Here is a 16,638-nt window from a genome sequence, read left to right as displayed (position 1 = left end):
CTTCTCCACTAATGAGAATTGGATGCTTCAAAACCACCTATATCTAAACACTAACAAATCTAAAATACTACTCTTCCTCCCGTCTAAATCCCCCACCTTGGACAAAAGCTCTTTCCAAATTAGAAGCCAAAACAACTCAACCATAGAAATTGTTCCCCATGCCAAACTACTCGGGGTTATCATAGATGAATACCTCAAATTTGACACCCATATTCAACTAAACATCAAAAAAACTCATCAAAAACTTGGTCTGCTATATAGAAATATCCACTATCTCTCCCATTCGACTAGACAGACCTCGCCATGACCTATCTTCTTCCCTCAGTTATGTATGGTGTCCCTCTACTTATTAACTTATCCACCTCTACCACCATAAAAATGGAAAGTTGCTATAATAAAATTTCTAAATTCACCATTAATGCCAAACATTCCTCCCATCATTGTTCCACCCTCCACTCACTGAACTGGCTAGAACTTCCCAACCTTCTAGACAACCACCAACTTACCACTGCCCATATGCTTTTATTTAACCCCTCTAAATGTCAAGCACTATCCAATATCCTATAGCCATACACCCCTAGCAGGCCACTCAGATCTGCTCAGCAAAACCTCATCACTGTCTACAAACCAAAGTGTCCTGCAGGGCAACACCTCTTGTCTTTTGCCCTAGCCAAAAAATGGAATCCCCCCCCCCTTCTTAAGAACCACCAATAACTTCAACTACTTCAAAACCCAACTCCATTCCTACTTGCTCCGTAACAGGAAGTGCAACTGCACTCTCCAAACCTAACCTACTACCCTCCTACCTATGTAATTCTCTTATGTCATTTAAGACTCACTTGCTATATTACTATTTACCTCATGATGTCACTGATTTAGTATCTCATTGTAATTGTATCCTCAAATTTGTTTCTGTAATTATTAATTTGTATCTGTTATGTTTTACTGTAATAGTTGCTTTATGATTTTAACTCAAAATAGTCTATTTACTGTTCTATTGTCTTTGTATGTGGAGCTTTTCTCCCCGGACCTCCAGTGAAAATGGGCTCCCGAGCCAAGTGGACCTCCCCGGTCATCAAACTGAAATAAATAAATAAAATAAATAAATATATATATATGTATATACACACACACACCATATTGCCTAACAGGGGCCACATAACACATCAAACCCACGCAATATGAATATTAACAATGTGGTAGCAGCATTAGCATGTATGGTGGTGGGAACACAATGTGAAACACTGGAGGGTGGCAGAAAAGGAAAAAATGGAGCCATGAGATAACCACACAGTAAGAAAGTGGAATGGGACATTCCAAGCAGAGTTTTATAGAGGCGATATGGAGGACCAATTAAGGATGTACAAAGGGGGGGTGGAGTGAAATATAAACCAAGGGATAGATGGAACACATGAGGGCAGGTTAATTACAATGATCAATCATGCAAAATATAGATGAATCAATCTGTGGGAGGCACAGAATGCAAAATTTGCATGTGCCCACATAACCAGAATGACGTGTACATGGAACATTATACGGGTGCAGGAAAAGGCAGTTGTATGCACCCTTGGATGGTACGCAAACATGCTGCATGTGTATATTGTAACCCTTTGATCTGCACAGAACCAAGTTCAACACTAGGGTAAGTTAGAAATAATTATGTTATTACAAGCATAACCAACACTAATATTCAAGGGGAGAGGTCGGGCAGCCAGATGGCAATCTTACAGGGACAACAGAGGTACTGGGGTAAGATGTATGTCAATACACACGAGCTACACAGCACTGTTGTTAACAGAGCATAGGATCTGTGTCTAAAATCACATTCCATCCATAATGAAACATGCACCTGCCATAAAATGCTGGTCCATTAATCTGCAGTTCAAGGAGCCTCTGCCAGCAGAAATGTACATATGTGCAACATCAACAACCTCCCTGCATTGGCTGCACTGCATGATAATGTGCCGTATGCAGGGACCTGATGACAACACCTATCAGCTGAAACTGGTCTTCAGAATGTCCCTGATATTGCATTTTATGCTTCTGGTTTCCTATGTCCTTCCAGCATTGTAGGGTCCAGGTAGAGCCACTGATTATAGTACCTAACCCACTTGTCAACACAAGTTATATGTTCAAGTAAAGTTACTTGATATAGCAACACTTTTACCACTGAATATGAACTATTTTAGAACCTTTCCCTGATGTACCACATACACCTATCAGAATTACAAAGTTTAGTACAAAGTGAAGTTGAATGCTATGCTTGTCATAATAGACTGAGTGATATGGCTGAAGGTGAAACAAAAATGTAATTATCAATGCTAGTACAAGAAGAAAAATACATATCCAAGGATGTGTTCACATGTAAATAAACAAACTAGTACGCAGAAGCAAGACCTACACACCAGTAGAAAATGTGCCATATATTAATGTAGTGTATGAAATACCTCATTAGACCTGTATGCACTACTCAGAAGGTAATAATGGTCCAAGGCCTGCAAGCCTAACTGCCATATACTGTCTGCAACATGCCACACATACACACACACACACACACACACACACACACACACACAAAAAAAAAAAAAACTAGTGAGATCTATCTTAGAATATCTAGATAAATTCAGCAACTTTTATCATATACTTTAGAGCCACATTTTAGATGCAGTTGCAAAAGTGTTATGATATACTCAGCTGTACTGCACTTACTGAATCCTGGTGGCACCTCATCTGGGATCTGCTCCCACACGTACCACATGCTAGGTAGGTCATTATGTCAGTGGCACAACTGCACCTCAAACAGTGGATCCTTGTCCATTAACAGAGGTAAGTAGCTAGATCCTTCTACATTCTGTTCAGTGAAATGGACCTCATTCATGGTCCTAACAGGCAAACATCATCTTGCCTAAGCAGGGACAGCATTGTCAAAATGTTTTGTTCTCCCCATACAAAACTCCACAAACCACACCTGCATTATGATGCACTCATCATTTTCTTGACAGTAGGTACAATTCATAAATGTTGCACAGATACACAAAACATCACATATCTGAAGTGCTGAATACAGAAAAAATAAAATGGTGTAACTCAATCATTTGTTATAGAAGGATAACCTCCCCAACATGGGACACAAAGATTATGTAGTATATCACACACATTAATTGCACATACTGAGGGGACTTCCTGTGATTATCTGCAAACAATTCCACAACACACTCATCAAGTCTGTTGTGTTGTCATCTTACCCTGTTTGACGTTAATACAGTTCCAAAACATTCAATGAAATTTGTGATTATTGGTAATGCCAGATATATCTAGCCATACAAACAGGTATACCTGTTTGTACAAACAGATGTTTAAAGAGCAGAGATTCTATTCATTAACTAAGTAGAGCAAAGTGGTATGAAGCTGAGAAATTATACTGAAACAAGTGAGTGAGACGTCTCTACAGACTGTATTAGCTTCACAGGTAATTCCACATACTTGCACCTTTCACAAAAGTGTGCAGCTGTCCACAACATTGTTATGTATGCCAGAATGACTGCAGATAGTATTGTATGCTTATCAAATGCATCAAACTGGAACATATCTCATCAACGTATAGCAGCAGTCAACTCTTCATATTTGTTACCCACTGTCCATACTGTGACTGTCTGAATGTTGCTTTTGGTTGCATGTGCATCCATTTTTCATTTTTGCTTTCATCAGCCTTATGATAATTATGCATATCTAACCCCAGTGCTTTATCTAGTTCATATGCCCCATATGACCTGAAGGCTACATGGTGACTGTGACATAGGACTTACTGGAAGCTTTACTCCAAGATGGAAAGACTTTCTTTGGCTGTGTTGGGGACAGTGACCATTATGAACAGCTATGGGGCTACGTGGCCAGAAGGGTAAATTTTGTTGGCACTGTTAATGCTGTGCCACAGAAATACAGGATCAGGCATGGATCCATGCAAGAGAAAATATAAGGTATGTACTTACCAAGATGATAGATTTTCTTGGTTTCTGTCTGTAGACTAGACATGTCAAATCCACTCTTGCATGACAAAACTGAGATATTTCACTAGCTTGAGTTCATCCCCTTACCTATAGTCCACAGCTCTCTGCTAGCTTCTCCAGATTGAGAAAAGCCATTAAACACAGACAACACAAATACTTAAAATAACTAGCAATAATACTGAATCAGCAATAGATGAGAATTTATCACTCAGCTAGCCAAATATATGCATTTGCTGCTCCTTCACATCCCTCTGGAGAGGACAATTTGGAGGGGAACAAGGTATGTTTCCAGTGTACAGAAACCAACTGAGTTTAAGTTTACCCTGTCTGTTCAATGGAAATAGATACACAGAATCCTTAACAGACCTTGGAAGGAAAAGGTGTACAGAAAACAGCTACAAATAAAATGGGTAAGCACACAAGGGAAATAACAACAAGCCCATTGCCATAGTACTAATGCTGTGTTCGATATTCATGCAGGGGTCACTTCTGTCTTACTCATTATGCATTTTACTCTCTTGCTGCTTTGTCATCAAAAGCTGTGAGTGTTATGATATTTTTAATAAGTGTGATGTTCCTGAATATTTTAGTACTGGCAACTAACTGTAAATTGCAAAGCAGTTCTCATTATACATTGTAAATCCACTATTGAATGAAGATGTCAGTGCCAAATTATGTGCATTTGTCTATTGCTGTGGTAAATTTTTGTCTACTCAAAATATCTGTTCTAAATCTGCATTATACTGTCTTTTTCTATCTGCATTGTAAATAGTTTGCTTTTTTGATTAGTGTGATAGCTCTGAATATTTGATGTTGCCCTTATGGGCTCAGGTTGTGGCTGAAAAGGGTGGTCATCAAATTTCAGTCAATCAATAAATAAGGATAAGATATCTTTGAAGGTGGATACTCCAAAGGAGGCTCTGGACCTGGACAAAATGTTCAGAATGTAATGCTTGGCAAATGTACGTAAAGGCCATGCACCAGCTGTACAAATCTCACCCAGAGGCAAATTTCTGATGGACCTTCTGAGGAAACCTATGCCCTGACAGAGTGTGCTTTGAGTTTGTAAGGTAGTTGCACAGTGTGAGATGAATAGCAGAATATAATACTGTTAGATAGTCATTTGGAAAGGGAAAGTTTGGTTACTTTCTGATGTTTCTTTACTTTTGAAAAGGAAACAAATAACTTGTCATCTTTTCTCAATCCCTTTATTTATTGCATATGAAACTAAGCTGTCTATCCACATTCAAGCAGTGCAATCTATATTATCAGTTGTTGGCATAATTTGGAAAGAAACATGGTAAGAAGATAGACAGATTTAGTTGCAAGCTTGGGCATAATGCAAGGATTAGTTCCGAGTGTAACCCTTTCCTTGTGGAACGCAATATAGCATGGATAATAGCCCCTACAGATAGAGCTTTCTAGGACAAGAAATTGAGATCAACAGAATTGGTGGACTCATTTCAAAAATATGCCATTTTGCAAATGCTGGAGGTATGATGGGAAATTGAAAGGTACTTGGAACTATGTTTTTTGGGAATGCAATGAGTTGGCAGATTTTAAAAATTCCTTACAGAATATTTTGTCAGAAATGTTGAAAGAGCAAACAGTTTTAACTAAGGAAATACTTTTTTTCTGAGCTGGGGTATATGATTTAAATTGCCCAAAGATAGAATGGCTTTATTAAGTTCAATACTATTAGCTGCAAAAATGAATAACTAACTAAATAAATACATAAATAAATACATAAATAAATAACTACTAATTCTAAAATCTAAGCCACCAGCCATACATGAAGTATTGATGTTTGCAAAGGAGATAGAATGGGAGATGGGATCTTTACAAAGTGTGAGGAGCAAATTACATAGATATAAATGAAATCTGTAGAAACAATACATTCAGAAAAGAAGACAAAAGAACTGGAGATGTGATCTGTAGAAGGGATGGAGAAAATTACATAGAAATAAATGGAATTTTTGGAAACATTATATGCATAATAGTGTTCAGCAGGATGAGTGAGGTTCAAAGGAAGGCAGGAATTGAGCAATTTATTAATGATGAAGTGAATTATTATTATTAAGAAGAAAACATATGTAATATGCTCAAAGCTAATGAAAAAAGTTTTTAAATGGTTTGTTTTATTTCTGTAACTTTATTGTGTCATTGTTCAATGTGTAAAATTAGTAAAGTTTATTTTTAAATAAAAGCACATTTTACAATATATCCAAACCCATCTTACCCTAGGTTTAAAAGCCATAAGATTATAAGAATGTTTGGGTCATTTGTATAATCACACAGCTGAAATAGTTTCAGTAATAACAGCTTTTAGTTTGCACTTAACAACTGCTATATCATATCTGTATTACTCATAATAGGAAAATCGGTTAATGCACTTATCAAGCTACAACATTTTAGATGTTGACTTTAGAAGTTGATTAAATTTGTATGTCCATCACAGTATAACATATAATGAGGTTGTCTAAAATGTTTACTAAATATATGAATTTCTGTAGTTCACTTAATGTGTTTGAGGCATACATGTAGAACAAATCCTATCAATCATTGATTGTCTCTTTTGTCTTGTGTAAAGTTCTTAAAAATGTATTTGCTGTATTATATTCTAGTTTAAACAAAATTCAATGCCTTTTAAGTACCATAAACTGCACCCATTCCTTGAGATTCAGAAAGAATCCCACTGCTAGTGGTAACAGCAGTGGCTAAAAGGGGCCATTTCTGGAATTGTGGAAAATGCAGCTCAGAGTAATTTTTGTTGCGTAGAGGAAAGACCTCATTATTAACTAATTTTCAGACTTGAATTGTGCTGTTTTACTGGTACTGCTAATTGGTATTTTCTTGTGGTAATCACTACTAGCAGCCCATGTGTCGTGCTGGCACAAACACTCCTTCCTCATTCATTCTCACAGACAATACACGTACACATTGAAAATACACGCAGGCATGCACCCCAACAACCTTTTCCTGAGTTAACAGCACGCCCCCGATGTATGGAGTTATTCTTTTTCTCTCCCCAAGTAAATCACGGATAACAGTCAGCAATGATAGACATTACAGGTGTATTTTTCTTACTCTTCAGAAACTGGCATCATGACAGTAGATCATTGTTCTAGTAAGTTTTTAAGCGATTTCCAGTAATATTTAAAAACTGTCCCTAATGTCATCTTAAGCTCCTCCCATCTTTGTCCAGAAGTCTTGAAGATGGCCATTGAGAGGTATGACAACCCCCCCAAATGGACGCACCCCATTCCTCTCAACTGTCCCTGATTTTACAGAAAGTCTGTAATCCTGCCTTGTACCTGTCCTGCCCCTTGTAACTCATGGACCATTACAGTAAGTCAATAATACCAGACATTTGAGTTTCATACTCCTTATCACTTAGAAAATGCATCTTTATACTGGAACTTCTTTGTAGTGTAAAGGATTAAGCTACTGTTACTAAGGTCCTTTATCAGCCAAGGGTGCGGAGTTCAAACCTTATTTTCCCATTGTTCTTTAACTTGTTGATTTATATTTTTATATTTATTTTTAAGTGATTTAGATTGATATTTAAAGAGCACCACTGGTGTCTAGTGTTAGTGCAGAGGATTAAAGCCCTGCCATGAGGAGGAGCTGCTTTCTGCATAAAGGGTACAGCATTCAAAATGTTTCTCTGTTTTTTTTTTTTTCAAATGATTTAGGGCAATTTTTACTGAGTGCCCTGGTGTGCATTATCCCCTCATACCATTTACATCTTTTGTGCTGCAAAACTGTTGTTATATTGACTCTTTAAGTGGGTTTAGGGTAATATTTATAGTGTATCCCTGGTGTCCAGTGTTCCTCTACACAATACGTGTTTTGTGCTGCAAAACTGTATTAACTATTTAAGGGGGTTTAATGTAATATTTATAGTGCACCACTGGTGTCTAGTGTTCTCTGCCCCATATATCTTTTGTGCTGTAAAATTGTTCTGTTAACCTTTAGTATGTTTAGAGTAGTGCTTATATTTCCCTTGTGTATATCCCCCTGCACTGCAGGAGTTTTTCATTAGTCTAGGGGAATCTGCCAGTATGACAACCCACAATGTGTAAATACACACACACACAGACACACAGACACACACGTGCACATTCATGCATGTGCATGGACATATACACCTAACCTACCTATCCATTAAATAACCCCCACACACACACTGCAAACACCCAGGCATACACGGCCTCACATGCACACACTCACCTGAAACCACCTATCCTACTGCATGCACTCACACATGCAACCACATACATACACATACACCCCCCAGCACAACCGGTCTGCTAAACTCCTTGGCACTTAACCTGTAACCTGGTCTCTCCACTGGAAGTAATGGGTAAACACAGACTTTTGGCTGAGTTTCATAACTTGGCTGGCCAAGCTCACTTATGCAGCTGAGCAATTTACTGAATCACTCTTTCATGTAAACACCTTATTGCAGGCATTTCTGGGGGAAATGCATCGCTAATTATCATAGGCCTACCCCGGAATGCCTCATTAGCATTTGTGGTTGGCCTGAGAGACAGCTCACCATGGTGCTGTATCTCATTAGCATTTGTGGTTGGCCAGAGACAGCCCATCATGGTGCTGCACCTGTGAGTTAAAGTACTGTGGTAGGGCTGCCTCTGAATTGGAAATGGTTACTGCCAGGGGTAAAATGGGCTTTCCACTGGCGGTAACCTTTCTGAATGCCAGCCATTATTTATTTTCCCTACAACCCTGAATCAGTACAATCTGGAAAGTCATACATTATATCTAATAGTAACATTTATGGCTGATATATACATGCATATACATAGAAACGCAACTTCCTATTTGTACGAATTAATGAAATCTGTTTATAATGTAGACAGTTAAATCTGTTAGAAGGTTGATCTCTAATTGTCTGTCTTTGCACAAACAATTAAAACCATCTTTAAAAAACATTTTTGCTGAAATCCTATACCATAGCACTGTTGTCATTTTAGTGCATTGTGTTTTGTCATAAAATTTTCTTATCCATGAATTTTAATCGAGTATATTCATTTGCAAGAATAGTAAGAATAAAAGAAATGCCTAGAAGCGTCATGTTTTTGTAAAACATTTGGGAATTACATTCATAACTTGTCAATGAGTCTTATAAAATGTCTATTGGCAACGTCAATATATTGCATGTACTCTAAACAATCTCAGTGACAGCAGTTTTAATTTATCAGTCTCAGTCTAATTAAATGCTTGACACATTTATATAGTCATTAATCAAAATATTTTTCTTTGTAGGTTTTGTGAATGCAGACTTCACTGCTAAAAGTTCAAATGGCAGTCTGTCTGTTGCTTTCCTTTTCTGGCAGAAATTTCATAAGCATTACCTCTCAAAAGATAGAGAACCCCCCAGCTGTAAGAAAATATTCCTAATGAAGAGATGGAGTCATAAAGAAAATAAGAGTGAGAGTGTTGGAAATTGAATTCATCCTCAGGCCTTGGTGAGTAACTTTACAAGATGGACCTTGTTTTTACAAAATCTAAGCAGGACGGGACAGCTACATTGATTGTGTTTCATACATCATGGAAAAGAGACATGTTACAAAATAAAAACAAGACTGGGCACACAAGTCCGTGGATAAAAAGGTGCCCACACCTGGCATAGGCACTGATGCCAGTAATAGAAAAAGGCATGGTGCAAATTCCTCTGAACACTGAAACCCTCACACCTCATGGTAAGGCCATGTCATGAGTACCCCCACTATGGCATATCAAAATAGCAGTCCACAAAAAATTTAAAAAAATGATTGGCCAATTAATGGATGTAGAAACAAGTAGACAACTAAGGATAAGAAAGAAAATATTTATTGTTTCTTCTATAGAGTAAACCTAGAAATTCCACACAGAGGATATATGGTAAGATTGAGAAATAATCTACAGGAAAGAAAATTGTACCAAAAAAACTGATAACAGCTACAAATGATTTTTAGGGCTATTAACAGAGCACAGCAGAACAAAATAATATATTCACAGGCAGTTACTAGGCATGCAGTCCAGGAGACCATTAAGAAGCCTATCCCAAATTCCCAATTGCCCTATAGCCATATCTTGTTAAGTGATTTGCCGAAGATCACTCAGTAGGTGAATGAAAGTGGAAAGATTCAAACCCTGCACCCTTGGCACATGAAGCAGCTCATTAACAAGTCAGTGCTTTAGTCCTCTGTGCTAACTTCTTCTTCTTTCGGCTTTACCCAGTTAGGAGTCACCACAGCGGATCACCTGTCTGCTCATGATTGGTAGTAGAGTTTTACGGTGTCAAGTTGCCAGCCCGGTGCCCAACCTTCCACAGAAGGCACACACACACACACACACACACACACACACACACACACACACACACACACACACACACACACACACACACACACACACACACACACACTCATGCCTAGGGCCAATTTAGAGTGTCCAATCCACCTACAGCATATCTTTGAGATGTGGGAGGAAACCGGAGTACCCGGAGGAAACCCACGTGGCAACAGGGAGGACATGCAGACACTGCACAGAAGGCACCCCAGCCAAGGATCGAACTGGAGAACCTCTTGCTGTGAGGTGACAATGCTAACCGCTGCACCACCATGGCCACCCAGTCCTCTGTGCTAACTGACATATGGAAATATTAGACCATCTGGAAAAAGAAACGACCAAGGAAGTACTACAAGAATGAAAACAGCAGGGACTACACTGATGAGTAAATAAATCTTCAAGAAATGGTACAACACCATGCAAGACACCTACAGATATATATCAAAAGTAGAAATTTAGAACCATTTTTAGAAGACATGGTCTAAAGTATAATTAGGATTACATAGCAGGGGAAAGAGCAAGAAAGGGAGAGCAAAGAGGATGCTGTCAGTCAAGAGAGAATGATCTAAGGAAAGACCTGCTTGATCTAATAAAAATCGACAGACACATTAAGACAGATGAGAGAGAGACTGCGGAAAGTGTATAAGACCCAGGGTTAGAAAACTGATAGAACACAGTAACTGGGACGATTAACAGAGACCCATATAATGTAACAGAAGTAAACAGAATATACTACTATGTAGCTAAGCTCATAAATAAAAAGAGATAAAACAGAAATCCAGCACAACAACGGAAAAGTAGGGAGTAAGTAGAATGCCACCATTGAAGCAGCAATTAAAACTATAAAGCAAGACGCATCACTACTATAAGAATATAGAAAAGAGAATGGATAATCAAAAACTATTAGAAAGATAGATCAACATACACCTCCAAAGCTGATCAGGATCTATCTTACACCAGCTCTAATAAAAAACTAAAATATCAGCAAAAGAAGAAACGTAGTAGGGATATAGATGAATATAAAGGAAAAGTACAAAGCAAGCAATTAATTGATGACCACAAAAGGTTTCAGTGAACTAAGAAAGAAAGCAAAAACAACAGTAGCACCACCTAACTAGAATAAATCAATATATTTTGGAGAAGTTTTTATAAATATCTTATTGAATATACCAGAGATGCTGAATGGATAGACGAGGTAAAAGAAACAGTAAGAAGTGCAAAAATAGTGAGTATGAAATTTAATTAACAACTGGAGAAACTTGAGATGACATTAACAAATGCTTCTAAATGGAAAATCTCAGGTCCAAAAACAATACCTAACTTCTGTCTAAAGGTATTAACATCTCTGCACAATGATTTAGACTTGAGTCAAAATTATTTATACAAGCATCCTGAACTTACAACAGGAAAATCTAGACACCCTCTTAAAAGCAAACCTGCAAACCATCCTAAGAACTATAGACAAATAACATACCTTCCAACAATACATAGAATAGGGAATACATTGGCTTTACTGGGAAAGCTCAGCCAGACTCTGCTACAGCTTGCTGTGAGGGAAAGGTTAGTTTGCTTTTGATTTCTTGTACTTTGTATTACTTTATTGCCTTTTTCTATTTTGTATACTGTGATTTGTTTTCTTTACACTGTGTTTTACTTGTATTGTGCTTTTAATTGCATACTAAAACTTGAAAAGAGGCCACAGCTCTGTCTCTTGTGAGGCAGACAGAAATTAGAACAGGTCAATTAATGAGTCACAGAGAAGTTAGAACAGGTCAGTTTAAGGTTAATCATCTGTGAACTGAGGGGGTGGAGCTAAACATTCTATTTAAGGAGTAAAATAAAGCATTTCAGAACTTTACTGGAAAGGCTCATCCAGACTCTGCCACAGCTTGCTGTCAGGGAAAGGTTAGTTTGCTTTTGATTTCTTGTATTTTGTTCATAGGTTCATAGGTAGGTAGTAGGCTATCAGCCCTAGGGCCTATACAAGCCTAGCCAAAAAGGTACCCTGGTTTTCACCACCCAAGAAATTATTTTCCCGTGCCCCTGTCGAGCAGAGCCAGAGAAGTGATCCCCGGGGTGAATTTCCTATTTCCCATCCAATCATCAAGATTTTTCTTTAAGAGTTCTAATGAGGAGCTTTGTTTGATATAGATAGGTAGTTTGTTCCAGAGTATGGGAAGTCTCTGGGACAAGAATCTATCCCTCCAGCATGTTCTGTTTATTGTGGTGATAAGGTTTAGGTCCCTAGAGCATGTAGCTTGGAAGGATTGGGATTTTTTTAAGTGGAGCATGTCCAACAGCTCTGGGTTTGACACAGCTTTGTATGTTAGGCAGAAATCGCCTCTGAATAGGTGATATGCGATGGAGTAAAGCTGGATTTTTTTGAGACGGTCTGCGTAGGGCATCTGTTTGAAGCCAGTAATCCTCTTTGTGTGTTATTTCTGTGGCCTTTCCAGTTGTTGTAGATGTCTTGTGAGGTACATACCAAAAGGAGCATTGTACTCTATAATGGGTCTAATGAGTGACGAGTAGAGGGGAACAATGACCTCTTTTTTCCTGGATGAGAAACCTTTTGTGATGAGGTGTGTCACGTAGAAGGATTTCCTGACTACTGTGGCGGTGTGATTATCAAAGAAGAGACTACTGTCCACCTGTATCCCAAGGTCTCTTATCACACTTTCAGTGTTAAGTAGATGACCACCTATGTGGTAGCTCATGGGTACAGAGTTTTTACCAAAGGGGATGACAATGCACTTTTTGGCATTAAGCTTGAGGCCATGGCTTTGACATCAGGCATCTGGCTCAGTGAGGCCCTTTTGTAGGATATCCACATTGTTAGGAGTTTCACTTATGGCTCCTAGTTTGCAGTCATCTGCGAACTTCGTTATCCAAAGACCTTCTGTGTTAGCCTGTACTTCAGAAAAGTAGATACCAAACAGAAGAGGACCCAGGACTGAGCCCTGTGGTACTCCATTTGTCACTGGTATGAAGTCAGATTTGGAGTCTGCTACTTTCACAGTGTGGGTTCTGTCAGTGAGCCAGTTGGCAACCCATTTTGTGACATAGGGATTTATAATTAGTTTAGTGAGTTTATCTATAATTCCAGAGAGGGGGATGGAGTCAAAAGCCTTGGCGAGATCTAGATAGGCTGTGTGAACCACCTTACCCTCGTCTGTGGCTTTGGTGACTGCTTCAAAGAAGTCAATCAGGTTTAGGAGACATGATTTTCCTTTTACAAACCCAAACTGGGTGGGGTCCAGACTTTGGAGATTACCAATGTCTTTGTTTATAAGTTCCATGGCCTTACAGACCAGGCTCGTTCGGCTAATGGGGTGGTAGTTCCCAGGGTCCATGGTGGCTCCCCCTTTGGGGAGTGGGATAACCATTGTTGTGTACCATTCAGTGGACACAAAGCCTGAGGTGAGGCTATGATTGAACATGGTGCTTAGGCGGGGTGCCAGTTCATTCTGTAGTTCATGTAGAACGCAGCCTAGGATGTTGTCAGGTCCCATGGAGGCTGTGTTCTTGGCTTTGGAGAGTGTGTTTTTTACATGTGCAGCCATGATTACAGGAACTTTGCATTCTTCTGGTATAGAGATGGGCCCTTTAGGGGGTGGGGGAGTAAAGTTAGCACTGAACCCATCTGCCAGGATGTTGGCAATATCATAGGTTCATAGGTTCATACTAGGCTATCTGCCCTAGGGCATTTATAAGCCTAGCCAGAGTTGTGTGGCTTTCACCACCCCTTAGGTTGAAGAATACTATACCCATTAGTTTGCCGTGCCTCTGTCCAGCAGTGATACAGAGATGATCCCCAGGGTAAACCTACGATCTCCCATCCACTGGTCAAGATTCCTCTTGAACAGAGCCAGCGAGGTGCTCTGTCTCACATGGACCGGGATTCTGTTCCACAGCATAGGGAGTCTCTGGGTGATGAATCTGTCCCTCCAGCACATCCTATTTATATCCGTGTTGAGGTTTAAGTCTCTTGCTCTTGTGGCTCTGGTGGATTTGGATTTTTTGAGGTGGAGCATATCCATTAATTCCGGGTTGGACATGGCCTTGTATGTCAGGCAGAGGTCACCTCTGAGCAGACGGTATGCGACTGAATAGAGCTGGAGTTTCTTCAGTCGGGCAGCATATGGCATATTTTTGAGCCCCTTTATCCTTTTGGTGAGGAACTTTTGGGGTCTTTCCAATTGCTGCAGGTGTCGGGTAAGATACATTCTGAATGGGCCATTGTACTCAATCATTGGTCTGATAAGTGAAGAGTACAGGGGAACAATGACCTCCCTTGATCTGGATGTGAATCCCTTCATAATCAGGTGGGCAATGTAGAAGGTCCTCCTAACCACTTTGGCAATGTGAGTGTCAAAAGAAAGGTTACTGTCAACTTGGGTCCCCAGGTCCCTGATAACCTCTTCTGTGCTTAATGGATTGCCACCTATGTGGTAACTTGGGGTTACCTTGTTTTTACCAAAGGGTAAGACTATACATTTTTTGGCGTTTAGCTTATGGCCATGGCTCTGGCACCAGTTATCCGTTTCTATGAGACCTCTCTGAAGGATATCTGTGTCTGATGGATTTTCAACTATGGCGCCCAGTTTGCAGTCATCTGCAAACTTTGTCAGCCACAATCCTCCCATGTTTGCCTGCACTTCTGAAAAGTAGATGCCGAACAAGAGGGGGCCCAGGACTGAGCCCTGTGGGACACCACTTGTGACCGGCTTGGAGTCTGACATGGCACCAGCAACTCTAACCCTGTGGGTTCTGTCCTTGAGCCAGTTTGCAACCCATCTTGTGACATATGGCTTTACATTTAAGCTGGTGAGCTTTTCTATGATACCTGAGTGGGGTATTGTGTCGAAAGCTTTTGCAAGGTCAAGGTAGGCTGTGTCAACTGCCTTACCCTCATCAATGGCCTTGGTGACTGTTTCAAAAAAGTCGACCAAGTTCAAGAGGCATGATCTGCCCTTGACAAAGCCGAATTGGGTAGGATCCAATGTCTGTAGGTCCCCTATGTCTTTATTTATGAGTTCCATTATGATCCTCTCCATAGCTTTGCAGACCAGGCTTGTTAAGCTTATGGGGCGGTAATTACCAGGGTCCATAGAAGCACCGCCTTTGTGGAGTGGGACCACAGTTGCCGTACACCACTCTTTGGGTACGTATCCTGTGGTAAGGCTAAGATTAAACAGTAGCCTTATGTGTGGGTTTAGTTCCTCATTGAGTTCATGTAGCACACAGCCGGGGACACCATCCGGTCCCATTGATGCTGTGTTTTTAGCTTTAGAGAGAGCAGCTCTCACCTGGGCATTTGAGATGATTGGGAGGCTATACTTTGCTGGGATAGATATTTCTCCTTTTGGGGGGGAGAAATTTTCACTGAGCCTGTCTGCCAGTATGTTTGCAATGTCTGTGGGTTCAGTGATTTTTGTATCATTTTGGACTAATTCTGAGCATATCTGGGAGTTTCCACCCAGATTTCTAACATAGCTAAAGAAGGCCTTATGATTGTCTTTTGAGTCCTTTGCGATTTTTCTCTCAAAGTTGGCCTTGGATGATTTTATGAGTGATCGTAATTTTTTACTAGTATTGATTAGAGATGTCTTCCCTTTTAGGGATTTTGCTCTATCTTGTAGTAGCTTTCTCCTCTTGTTGTAAAGTTTGTTTATGGCTGGGGTGCACCAGATCAGGCGCTTGCCTTTGGTGGAAAGGGTCTTGATTTTATTTGGGATTGCTTGCTCGTAGAAAGCATTTGTAAGGGATTCAGCAGCATGGGTTGTGGTTTCCAATGGCTCAGGGGCCTTGAAGGATACCACACCAGTCTTAAGAAGTGTGAAGTTGGCTTTTGAGAAGTTCTTCACTGTGGTCTTTTTTGTTGGGGGTGGGGGCGGGATGTGGATCTCCAGTGAGATTAGTTTATGGTCTGATCTCACCAATGAAGGATATACTTCTGGTGTGGAGCATTTTGTCAGTTAGTTCTTTATATTTTGTGCCATTGTGCTGTAACTCAGAGCAGATCTGAGTGTTTCCATTGAGATTCTTGACATAGCTACAGAATGCTTTGTGGTTGTCTTTAGAATCAGTGGTGATTTTGTTTTCATAACTAGCTTTGTAGGATTTTATGATAGATCTCAGCTTCTTACTGAGGCTGACCAGGGAATTCTTCCAGTCATGGGATTTTACACTTTTTTGCAGCAGTTTCTTTCTTCTGTTGAAGAGTTTGTTTATGGTAGGGGACCACCAGATTGTCTTCATTTTTTTGGGGGAT

The sequence above is a fragment of the Protopterus annectens genome, chromosome 13.part0 (genome assembly GCF_019279795.1).
Source record: "Protopterus annectens isolate FY-2018-M chromosome 13.part0, PAN1.0, whole genome shotgun sequence".
NCBI lineage: Eukaryota > Metazoa > Chordata > Ceratodontiformes > Protopteridae > Protopterus > Protopterus annectens.
Note: the sequence above shows the minus strand (reverse complement) of the source record.